Genomic DNA, 13,042 nt, shown 5'->3' with positions numbered 1-13,042 from the left:
AGTTTTTGTCATATTGCACACAATGTCATATTGCATTTTATCACCATTGCATACATTACTACAAATTTTTAATTCTGCATGAATAACATCTACTTGTTAATAAATATGCCTGTATGGTAACACAAGCAAAATAAGAACACTCCACAGGGATTGAGGAAATGTCTAAGAAATTACTAATAGTTAAGAAAAAATAACTTCAGTGGTCACCTTCTTTCTTCAACTGTGCACTTCCTCAGACATAGAGAATTTAATTTATAGGAGCTTTTGATTTAAGAGTTGCTGCAGATTAACCAAGCCTGTATATTGACTTACTTTGAAATTATCTTCTTTATTGCCCAAACTTGGAACAGTTTTTGGATCACAACTAAAGACAAAAATCAGTCTAGAAATCCATTGCTACCTGAAGGCCAGAGGACTTGTGGAAACTTAGTAAAATTAGGACTATCAACATAAGCTGTTAATTATGTCATGGAAGATGTTCTTATTTTATTAGTGCAAAGTTTACACTCTGTATGGAGAACTAAACTGATTTTTTTTTTTTTTTACATTCAGCTATGTGTGGTTTTGTCCTGTATTTTCATACTGCTTTACACTTGGTTAAAAATACCCTTTATTGACACATTATTGCCTTAATTTTGGGTTACATCCTTATATTTTTACTTATATCTCTTGTACATACCTTTTAGATAAAGTTGATTAGTGCTGATTTTAAGCCAGTCTTTCATCTCTGCTGAGTTACCTCTGAGAAGTATGTTTTACCAAGCGAGAGGGTGACAGAGCTATTAACATTCATAACAGTTTCCACATGTTGCGCAATGCATCAGAAGTACACACATTTTCTGCTGGTTTTCTGCAAAGAAGTCATTTGTCATCTCTGTATTTTGACAACCAAAACGCTGAGAAGATATTGAACAGAACAGGAAGAAAAGTGTTAGTCAAACTGAGATAAAACAAAGATTAAAGCAGGATTTGCAGATTACCACTGGGCTGGTTTTGTTTGTTTGGGGAGCGCTTGGACTTAAAATTTAATAAAACAGCCATTTAGATTAAAATGCACTGTCTTTGGATCAGACTCCAAGCTCTCCAGGACTCACTTCTCAGCATGTGCTCTCTCTACTAAGTAATGTTTTCACTCTTTTTGTTTGCTTTTTCCTTCTGTTCCATATATCACCTACTCTTGCTACATCACGACCCAATGTTGTAGGAAAAGCAGCAAATGCCTTCCCAGTCCTTGTAACAAAAAAAGCTGGTAAGTCTACTTATTTGGGCATGCTGTCAAGAAGGGAGAGAAGAAGGTTTGAATGCCATCAGGCTAAACATGAGAATCAAAACAGATCTCCCACTGATTCTATGCATAATTAGCATGCAATTAGCTTAAAAATGGGGTGGGGGGGGAAGGTGACAGCCACAATGCCAGCACTGTTTGGGTGCCCAGTACTACACCACAAAGCATGTCCTCAGCCTCTCATGGTACGGCTCTGGGCACAGAACACACTACACAACTGTAATCACTTGAAGATCTTTTAGGTTCACAAGCAGATGGAGCAGGGAAAATCAGTTATTTCCACCATTAACAGACCACAGAGAATCTGCCAGTTTTTGTTCAGTTTTGGTCTAGGTATTGGTATATAAATTCCCTTAATTCTTTCAAATAATTTATGTTTCTGTCCCATCCATCATTTGTATTCTAGTACACATTACAGAGAATCAATCTCGTACCTGTGTCTGGATTCATATAGATTTTATTAAAATTACCTGACTGCAGAATCCCTACCAGAATCAGTATTCATACTGTGCAAGGCAGAGTTTTTTTCATTTCACATTCTTCAAATCCCTGCTTTTCAAAAAATTCTTCATATTATTGCCTTTTCTGCAGATCTTCATCTGGTTATTGTTATCATTGTTGGTACTTCCCAGCTTCAAATATTTTTTGTACACTTCTAGAGCCAAATCAGTCAGTAAATTTCTTGGTAATTTAACATGCTGAAAACAACCCTGTACTGCTTCAAGAACATTCCCTTGTTGTTTTAGCAATCGATAAATAAGCAATTGACTTCAGACAAAATGCCTCAAGTAGCTTTTTCTGCAAGTATAACTTACTATCAAACACAATTCCTGCTGTTCTTATCCTGTTTAAACACCATTTATAATTTTTTACCCATCTTTCAATCTTCATTCAAATACTACGTGTTCTCTGCTATGTCAGCCAGAAAAACTGTCAGTTAATATGAAAACTTATTCGTTTTAAGCACCAGTGCAGTAACAGAATTAGCAGAATAGAAATGCCATCCAAGTCTTTGGTCAAGACTCAGTAAGGTATTTGAATCAGTATATAAATACATACAATCAGTAGACCCATTTACAGTGTTTCTCAATAATAAAAGTGATATTATTATAATTATTAAAATTCTAAGTCCAGACGTATTTTTCTATGTAATTTAATTCTATTAATATAGATACACTGTTATATTTTTCTTTTTTAATTCATTATATGTTTTTTGCTATTCAGCAGAAAGCTATGCAATGAGTTTTATACTTTTTTAATTTCTCTCTATTCTTTTTACTTGCTTCACTGACATTCTACAGCAATATTTAATAAGTTGTACATTTAAACCTTGTTTTATTTAAGGATTTTAAATTACTATATGCCTTTCAGATAAATAACAAATTATAAACTTCAGGCTTCCTATATTTCATATAGCTCAGATTCTTTCCCCCTGTCAGAGTACAAAACCCTTGATTTGATTTTGTTCTGCTAGTTACTTTTTTCATATGGGCTCTCTTCTTTTCTTCATTCCTTTACTTTTTTCTATTCCCTTGTCCAATGCAAGAAAAAAAAAAAAAGAACAAACAAAAAAATGAACAAAAAAATCAAACAAACCCACATATTCTTTCTTTGATTTTTGAAAGAAGATTCTAATAGAGTAAAGTTATTCATTGATTCCTAACAACATACATATTTTTAATTTCTTTACAGCCTCTGGTTTTCTTTATGCAGCTGGATCTTTACTTTTCAGGTAAAACTGTTAACTGAGGAGCTGTCACCTCAATTGTTAAAGTTGGCTTCCCAGAAAGTATCTATATAATCACGTTAAGCTAACACAATATAGAATCATACAATATTCTGAGTTCAAAGGGACACACAAGGGTCATCGAAGTCCAGCTCCTGGCCCTGCACAGGACAGCACCAAGAGTCACACCATGTGCCTGAGGCTGTTGTCCAAATGCTTCTTGAACTCTGTCAGGCTTGGTGCTGTGACCCTGGGAAGCCTGTTCCAGTGCCCAACCACTCCAACCTAAACCTCCCTTGACACAGCTTCAGGCCATCCCCTTGGGTCCTGTCCCTGGCTACCAGAGAGATCAGTGACTGCCCCTCTGCTTCCCCTTGTGAAGCTGTAGACTGCAAGATAAGAATACTCAGCAAACATGTGTTTGAATTTTCATCTGAAAGCAATTTTCCAATATCTTGACAAACTATTGCTTCAGAAAATGTCTTTTATTACACAGTGTGTTCCAAAACTATCCTTGCTGGCATTATCTTGAGCATTCATCAGTACCATAAGCACTTCCTTTTTCTCCCTCCTTCTTTTTCAACTTTTGTGTTCTGTGTGAACAACTTCCTTTGTACAAAAAATATCAGTGCTAAATATTCTTTCCTCATATCTCATGTTCTAGTAATTATAGATCCAGAGAACATCTCAGAAAGCATTTTCCATGTTATCTGTCTTCCATGTGAGAGTAACTCTAGGCCACTAAGAAAGACTTTTGTCTTCCTCTTTGCAGTGCTTACTACTCCTTCAGCCTTCCCAGCAGCAGATAAATTTCCAAAGAATATTACAAAACCTTCATTATACCTCTCACGTCCCAAAAGGTAGGAAATAAATCACAATGTTTTCATTTTAGTACAGATTGGACAGAATAACTTCCCAATATCATTCAGCACACTAGTGCCAGATAGAGGCAAATTCTCCCTGGCACCCTGATTAAAAAAATCAGAATTTAACCAATGACATCACAGTGTTTCTCCAGTATCTTATGATTTATTCGTGACCTGTTACATTCATTTCTTAAACTCTCTCAACCACAATATACAATTTTAAAATACCAATGTGTCAATGCAAACAATGGAACAAACAAAAGCAATTTTTATTTGGAATGTCTCTTCCATTCAAAAAAATTTTGTTCAATATTTGGCAAAAAAAATCCTCAATAATTTATAATAACACAGTGGATTCTTTCCTATCCAGCCTCCCCCCTTATGCAGAAATATCTACTACTTGCCCAATTTCAGAGTGTTCATACAATTACAGATACTACTCAGGAAAATAACTCTGCAAAATTTTAATCTAAAAAATTTCAGGAAACTGAAAAGCCAGAAGTAAAAATGTAAAAATTGAAGCATAACAATTAATATATAATCCTCAAGGATGAAGGCCCCTCTAAAACTCTGTTTAGAAATGTATCATGTGGTACCACAGATTACTGAAGCCTGAACACATTATCAAGGTGGTATGCCATATAATTTGAACATAACCAAAAAGTTGATAGTAACTAGAACAAGTAATTAAGTTATGAGATTGTTGAATGAATAATTCTTTCTACTTCTGGAACATCTCGCAGTGTTTTTCAGAAGAAAATGAAGCAGAATTATCTTCGTTTTGCACCAGACAAAAGGGAAAGACCAAATTCTATAGCTAACTTTCAAAAAATTATACAGCTAAACCATAACTAAACCAAGAGCAGCACTCAAGAATTCCAAATCTGGTTTTATATTCACTGTTAAAATCAAATATTTTGCTGCAGCCATTCTATTATTCTTGATTGGGTAGAGGATCAAGTATAGGATAGACTTGATGACAAATATACTGAAACAGGGAGGAAGTACTACCAAGGCCTTCAAAATTTTTATGATGTCCTTATCCAGTTACAAAGAGATTATCTATCTTTATGTCATGGGACAATGTTACTTCATACGTTAAAGTTTGTTGCCTGTGTTTTTAAGTTTGCCTTTTAACCATTCCTAATCACTGTTTCAAATTCTTTATTTGTTGAAAAAAGTAACCTATGTGCTAAAATAAATACATAAAGTCAACCCAGACTTTTCAGAGTAATTTTGAAGAAAAATTAGGCTATTACATTCATTTGAACATAGTGTTAGATAAATCTATAAGGTGTATATATATATTTATAAGAATATATATATATGAGGAATAATAAGTCTCAGACATCAGAATCTACCAGACTGCAAACTAAGAAAGCAAAAGACAGTAAGGCATCCTGACATCAACCTATAAATCTTACTGAAAACACTATATAGTACAGTCCTCAGACTGGACCTCATAGACTTATGAATAGGACTGTAAACAAAAACAGATACAGGTTTCTACACTCAGTGCAAACACTTACCATGTACCAGTTTCAACTACAATCTGAACTATATATGTACCTGTAACAGGTTTATTTTTAGTATTCTTCTGTCAAAACATGGTCTCATTGGTCTCCTGAAAAAACACAGATAGAAATTCAGCTGTCAAAAGAGATGGTGAGGGGACTTTGTCTCTCGAGAAATCTTTGGGATCAAAACAAGAACTTAAATCATGTAAGGAATTAAGTGGTATTGAATTAGAAGAAATCAGCAATGGCTACATATTTTTCAACCCTTGCTTTGTCAGTAGGGCTGCACAACAGACATTACTCTTTGTCAAAAGGGCAAAAACTTCAAAAAGACAAAAAAGAAAAATGAGCTAATTCAAGAAAATACCCAACCAATATGTTTTGAATCACTACTGAGACCCCTCTTCTGACCACCATCTGACAGTAAGATTTAAGGGTCTTGTAATGTACTTATGAGGGATGCAAGATCTTCAGACAAACAAGCTGTAACTGTACTCTCTAATTTACTAGCTGATTAAAGTTTTCAACTTCAGTTTGAAAAAAGGAGTACTTAAATAAAATCTCATTGTGAATACAATTCCTTCAGTCTCTGGAGAATAAAACTGTATTTCTAAAAGAGGAAAGATTAACACGCAATTTAAAAATTACTTATCAAAACCAAAAGGAGACAATGAAGATTTGAATATTCATTAATACTACAAATGGCATTCACAGAGGTTTTTTGTGCTTAAACAAATGAGATTTGGGCAGTTTTTAAATATGGAAATGTCAATACACTAAATTCACATACCAATTATTTGTCATGCTCTTTGCTCAGAAAAGGAGTAAGGTTTTGGTTGTTTTAAAGGCTTGGTAATGACATCTCTGTTTATATACTGTGTCAAGAAGAAAGCAGTAAAAGCATGGAAGCACCTCATTGATTGAAAAGAAACATTCATAGAATCATAAAATGGTTTGGGTTGGCATGATCTAGTCCCAACTCCTCAGCCATAGCAGGGACAACTTTCACTAGACCAAGTTGCTCAAAGTCCCATCCAACCTGGCCTTGGACACTTCCAGGGATGGGGTATCCACAGCTTTTCTGGACAACCTGTACCAGTGCCTCAATGCCCTCACAGTAAACAATTTCTTCCTAATATCTAATCTAAACCTATCCTATTTCAGTTTAAAGCCATTCATCTCACTTTAATTCAGGATCTGAAGATGATCAATATTATAACTAAGAAATTATAGTCCAGGTTTTCGGATGACTATCTCAAAGTTATATTTGGCAAATATACTATGGAACATTTCAAGAATTTAAACTTGTCCTTGAAAAAAATGTTTTGATATAGAAGATTACATGTGTAGCTTATATATTAGCGAAGCAGCATTTTGAGGTGAAAACATTTGTTTCAACGTTCTCATTTTGTTGTTCTAGGGCATATAGAGGAGTTAATCCACAGTAGAAACTTGAAAAAGAATGCCAGCTGACCCAGTTACATCTTTGGGGTTGAAGTACTAAATTTGGTCATCCATATAAACAAGCAAATACCTATCTCTCTGTAGAATTCTAGACATCTTGAAACACTGAACAAGTGATTGCTGATTTCTTTATTACATGTCACTTCTGCTAACTTTAACTTCCAACTTTAGCTTAGCATCTGCTTGATTCACTAGAGAAAAAAAGCAAGAGGAATTTCCAAGAAATTTCTATCTTTCTCCACTGTGAATTTGCACTCATTCATCACAACTACTTGTAACTATTGAAAATTTTAGTTTTCAGGCCTTATTCTTAAACAGTGGAGAAAAATGCCCTCTGAAAGTATCATAAATTTATCCTATAAATATACATAAGATGAGCCATTTTAAATATTAATGCTTCACCTCTCTAGTAGCCCAAAATCAAGGACTGAGAAATTTTGATAAGCCTTCTCATTTAGCAACCTAGAACAACTTTCACTCATGTAACATCATGTTATATATTCAAAATTACAACCCCTGTGTGATGAATTTCTCACATTCTAACACTAAAAAAATCACAGTGAAGAAAAAAAAGGCTCATGTTTTGCACATAGATTTAATTATATGAGAAGAAATAATCTTCATCTTTAACAAACTAAATTTGTATAACTATTTCTTTTGTTTCCAGTGGAGGTAATTCATGGTAAAATACATCTTTGAAACTAGAGGAGGAGGAATGGAAAGAAAATACAGCAATTTCAGAAGTATTAAGGCTTCCACTGGAATGATGTACTTGGTTTTTGCATCAAAGTCCATGTACGGTGTTGAATGGAAGGTACCAAAGGGATGCAAAAATGACTGTTGGTCTAGGAAACATGAAATACAAGAAAACATGAAAAGCTTGGGGTTCTTTTAGTCTTGGAAAGAGATGGCAGAGTAAATAAAACACCTCAAAAAGATTATTGCATTCCATTAACTGCATTGTCTGACAGGTAAGTGATATTAATGAATCTATACAGTGCAGAAGAAATATTAAACATCTAGCAGAATATTACAGATATGCATACTTGAGTTCAAAATTCATATTCTGCACAGTTCTTTTTAATTCTACATAGAAGATGTTGAAATCCGCTTTTACTGTAAATTTGAAAATCCATTATGTACACAGCATTCTGAAAAACTATGTAATTTACTGGAAATTATAAATAACCTACCTCCAAATTTTTAAAAGGTGTTCCACTAAACTGTACATGTATGTAATATAGTAAGCCTTGTTTTACATCTGACAAACAAGAAACTATTTTCTTTGTGTAAAACTGGTAGCTGAAATATGAAGCAGACAGAGATTTCAGATTCATGCAGTATCCTTTCTGTGGCTATATTATTTTAGGTTCTGTCTCTGGAGCAAATTCTCAACAGAGACTCAGGGCTATGCTCAACATGCAAAATGTTCAGCTCTCTAAAATAAGACATTTTTAAAAAGTGCATAATTTGGTGGCTTGCTATCTTTCATTAAACAGAAATCAAGTTCACTGCCTCTATAGCAATGAAAATACTGGAAGTTTAAACACTTATCATTTATTACAGTGGCAGTGTGAAGATATTTACAGCTAGTAGGGTATACTTCACTGTTATATTTGTTGTGGACTAGAAAAAATAGATCTGATTTCTCCCCTTGGAATTCCACAGATGTAAAGCAGTCAAAAGTGAAAATTATTTCATAATGCAGAATTAAGGAAAACCATACAGGAAAGGAAAATCAAATATGCCAATAGAGTGGGAACCTACACATGAGAAAACATCAGCCCGCTATGAGCAAGAAAGAAGAGCAGTGATACCAAGGAGAAAAGAGCCTGAGAAATTGCTGCATAGGGAAAGTACACCAGGGATGACTGACTAGACTATCTCTGAGGAAGCTTAAGCAGTGCATATTTGGTTTCTCTCCTCCTTGATTTTAACAAATCCTTTACTGCTTGCTTGCTTTCAGCCCTGCTTTTTTCTTACTCCGCCACCTCACACACCTGTTTGCTCCGTAGCTTTACTTTTCTAAAATTTTGCAGCAATTTTAACCTCAGTGTATTCAGTTAGTGAGCTTCAGTGAATTTGGCACTCACCTGACCATTTAATACGACAGACACAGAAACTTTAGAGGGTTTTGAGAGAAGCTTCAGCTCTCTGACTTTGGTATATCTGAATATATGACAGCTCAAACGTGATGCAAGTCTGACTAATGGAATAATACCACTTATATATGCTATGTGCAGTAGGTGACAGCAGCTCAGAATATTTCAATTATATATTCCTTATATTAGAAAACTAAAAATAGTTCAGCTATAAGCCTGCCTAAGAGCCCCATCCAAGATTTAGTATGATCAATGGATACCTCTCATATTAATGGAACCAAAGAATGATTTCAGGTTGGTGTTTGGTTTTGTTTTACTAGAAAGACACAGAGCATGACTATTCTGCAAAGCAAATATTTTTACAGTCCATCAGTCTTGTAACAGATAAGTGAAAACATAAGTTGGGGGAAAATCATCTACAATCATTGTGAATGCATTCATGGCATTCAATTCAGAGAGGAAATCAAGCCTTTCAGCTCTGATGTCTTGAGAGTGGTTAATTGAACACATAGTGGCTCTCTGTACATTACCAGCTACAGGTTTAGCTCCTACATATAACTGGTGAAGGCACTGTTAAAAAAAAAATCCTGAGTCTGTGCACAAGAATAAACTGGAAACTTATCCTTCCCAACGTTATGAAAAACATGCTCATGATATGGCACTGAGCTTTAGAGCGCTAACATTCCAAGGCTCATGCACCAGGCAACATTCCTGTCAGCCAATTTTACATGCCAGATGTCTTAGAGGAAACGAGATCCTGGAAAGGAAAAACCAATAGAAAAGAACACTAGGTTTATTTCATGAAAACATGATCAAGTTCTTTTAGTACAGGAAAAACTACAGACCAAATGCCGCAGGTCTTAAATTGAGCAAAATTCCCACTATAGTCAAGAAATTTATTGATCATAAGGCATAGATTTTGGCTTGATATGATTGATGCAAGACAAGAGCTCTAGTATCGTGCAGTTACTGAAAAATGTTATATGGATAATGTAGCATTCCCCACAATAACAAAGCTCATAAACACATAGGGAAGGGGAAAAGGGAAAGGGGGGGGGGAAGAGGATTTTAGGATTTTAACCATTATCTTAAGGGGGTTTCTAAATGAAACTCTATTTGATAAATAAAAATATTACCTAAAGGTTAATATAAAGACCAGCACATGAGACAAACCAATAAGATAGAAAAGACCCCTCTATTTCCATAGCTAAACATGGAAAAGCTTAAGTTGGAAGGGACCTTAAGCATGATTTAGTTCTAACCCCCCTGCAATGGGCAGGGATACTTTCCACTAGACCAGGTTGATCAGGGGCTCATCCAACCTGGCCTTGAACACTTCCAAGTATGGAACATCCACAACTTCTCTGGGCAACCTGCTCCAGTCCCTCACCATCCTCACAGTGAAGAATTTCTTCTTAACATCTAGATAGAGATCATATATCTGCATTTTGAAATCAATGTGGAAAGAAAGGGAGATGGGGTATCCTTAATCCTGAGTACTTGATCAACACCTTGATTTATTTCAGAGTAATGAGTTTTACTACGTATTTTTATATCTTACAATTTGTATGAAATAGTGATTTTTTTTAAAGTCATATTCAAATAGAAAAAAAATAAAGTGTTCTACTATTGATTTTTATTTGTTTAATTTGTAGGTGCAAAGATTTGCAAGAAAGAGACTGAAAGCCTTTTACAAATTTCTTCAGAATGAGATTCTAAGATGCATGACCAGAGTGAGATGCCTTTAAGTGAGAACCTGAATTAGTGTAAAAAAATCTTAACATTTAGCACTTGTTACTGCATACAAGCCCAGCAAAAGTCTTTTGCCCGATCTGTTTCATTTGAGATCACATTTCTTGTCCCTCACTGAATTGTATCTGGTGAAAGATAGAGCACAGAGAAGACTAGATATTAGTGCAAACTTGCAATTGGAGAATATTTATCCTTAGAAATTACAAATTAATTCAGGGGAAATAAATTTTGAATTAGGAGGGTTAGTTAGAAATAAGATAGATGTTACTGAAAAAAAAGTTAGGGAAAAACGTAGATAGCTTCTGTCAGTGGTTTTGTAATTTAGAAAGATTAGATGGCAGATTTTATTATTATTATTATTTTCTAAAGTAATGTAGAAATGCAAGAAAAGGTAGAGTGAGGAAATGCTTTTAGGCCATTTTGAGGGAGCAAAGAACAGACTATTAAACCAAGGGGAAATGATTTTATGAACGGGGTGAACCAAAACAAGATTTTTCTAGAGCTGATTATGTGAAAGGACACATACCTCCTAGTGGCAGAAATCAAAATACCTTTTAAATAAATGTACTTTAGTATTCCACATATTAGTTCTAATCACTGCACCTTAAGTGTAATACAATTGCAGATGCTTGTTGTAATTTTTTCATTTTTTCAAACTGTAATGAGAAATGTTTTATGATTATACATATTATTTCACTTTACACAGTAAAGAGACATGCAGAGGTAACAGGAGTTATTTTAATACGCGGGGAGGAGGGAAGAATGTGATGTTGTTAGGATCAGCATACCTATTAAAAAAGTATTAGGAATAACAAAAATGCATCAATAAGGGAGCTGGGATCAACTTTGGAATTGTAATAAAAAGATATAAAACATGGTTTCCTCACCTACCAGAATAATTTCCAATTTTTGATATAGGAGGAGAGGGAGAGAGAGCTGGGACCATTTAGCCATGAGAAGAAAGATTCAGGGGAGATTTTATGAATGTGTATAAATATCAGATGCAAGGCAGTAGAGAAAGACAGCCAGACTATTTCCAATAGTAACCAATGAAAGCTAAAGCGGAGAGTGGATCATAAAATAACAGAAATTGCACTCACATGTAAAAAAACCCCTTTTTTAATGACAGAGTAGAACACCAGAATAGGTTGCCCAGAGAAGTTGTGAAGTCTTCACTTCTGAAGATGTTCAAATCCACCTACACACAGACACGAACGATGTGCTGCAGTTGACCCTGCTTTGAGCAGGGAGGTTGCTTCCTTACCACCTCAATAACTCTATGATTTTATAATAACAGAATAAAATAAATTCGGTTTTCTGGGGAAAATTATAGTAGCTAATTAATTATTTTAATTTATATTTACCAAGGGAAGTGCAATGGAATTATGGATACTTCAGCAATAAGTTGGCAGGTGGGCAAATCCAAATAGCAAATTTATTGTGTCTCTTTCCAAAATGACCAGTCTCACCTATTCTAAAAGAACTTTGAAAGCAAGAATCAATCTGAATTTCTAGGTCTAACAAGTAGCACGCGTGTCATCTTGAAGTATGTTCAAAGCAATTTGGCTGTATATTTGATGGTATCCAACTTTAGCTATTGTTTACACCATCTGCAATGGGTTGGCCTTAACTAAATGAAGAATGTGACAGAGCACTGCGATAATCTATTATTCTTTTGTCCCATAAGGCTTCTACTACCTTTTCTTAGCTATTTAAAACACTGAAGTGTTGACCATTCTGTATCTGAACTTTCCCAATTTTATGCTGAATTAAAAAGAAGTTGCCAATTAGCTGAGACAGAAACTGCCTCTTCACGACACATATCTTAATAGCTTTGCCATAAAAATGGAATTCCACTTCCATGTGAGAACAAATAAGCAAAGGAGATGTCAATAGCAAGATACCTTCTAAGTTGAAATGTCCAAATCTTTTAGGTTTTACTGCCAAACTTCACGTAAGTTAAATGTAGACTGGTGGTTATCAATTAAGTGCAATTTGTAGATGTTCAATGTTGCAGAAGAATTACAGATGGCTAGAATGTGCCGAGATGTCTCCGAAGAAGATCCATTTGTGTCAGACCTGCATAAATTCCAGGGGTGAAGTGTATCAAATGTAGACATTTTATGTCGACATGAAAATTTAAAGGGACCAGTTTTATTTCTGGTATCCCTAGTAAAATGAAATTATAAAGAAGAAAATTAAATCCATCAAAACAATGGAGAGCCATCAAAATTATAAGAAGAATTCCATCGCTTCCAAGAAGATTTTTCATATTTGGTCAACACACACATTCTCACAGTGGATGAGCCTTCCCCAATATTTTTTAACAT

The sequence above is a fragment of the Pseudopipra pipra genome, chromosome 5 (assembly GCF_036250125.1).
Source record: "Pseudopipra pipra isolate bDixPip1 chromosome 5, bDixPip1.hap1, whole genome shotgun sequence".
Classification (NCBI taxonomy): Eukaryota; Metazoa; Chordata; class Aves; order Passeriformes; family Pipridae; genus Pseudopipra; species Pseudopipra pipra.
Note: the sequence above shows the minus strand (reverse complement) of the source record.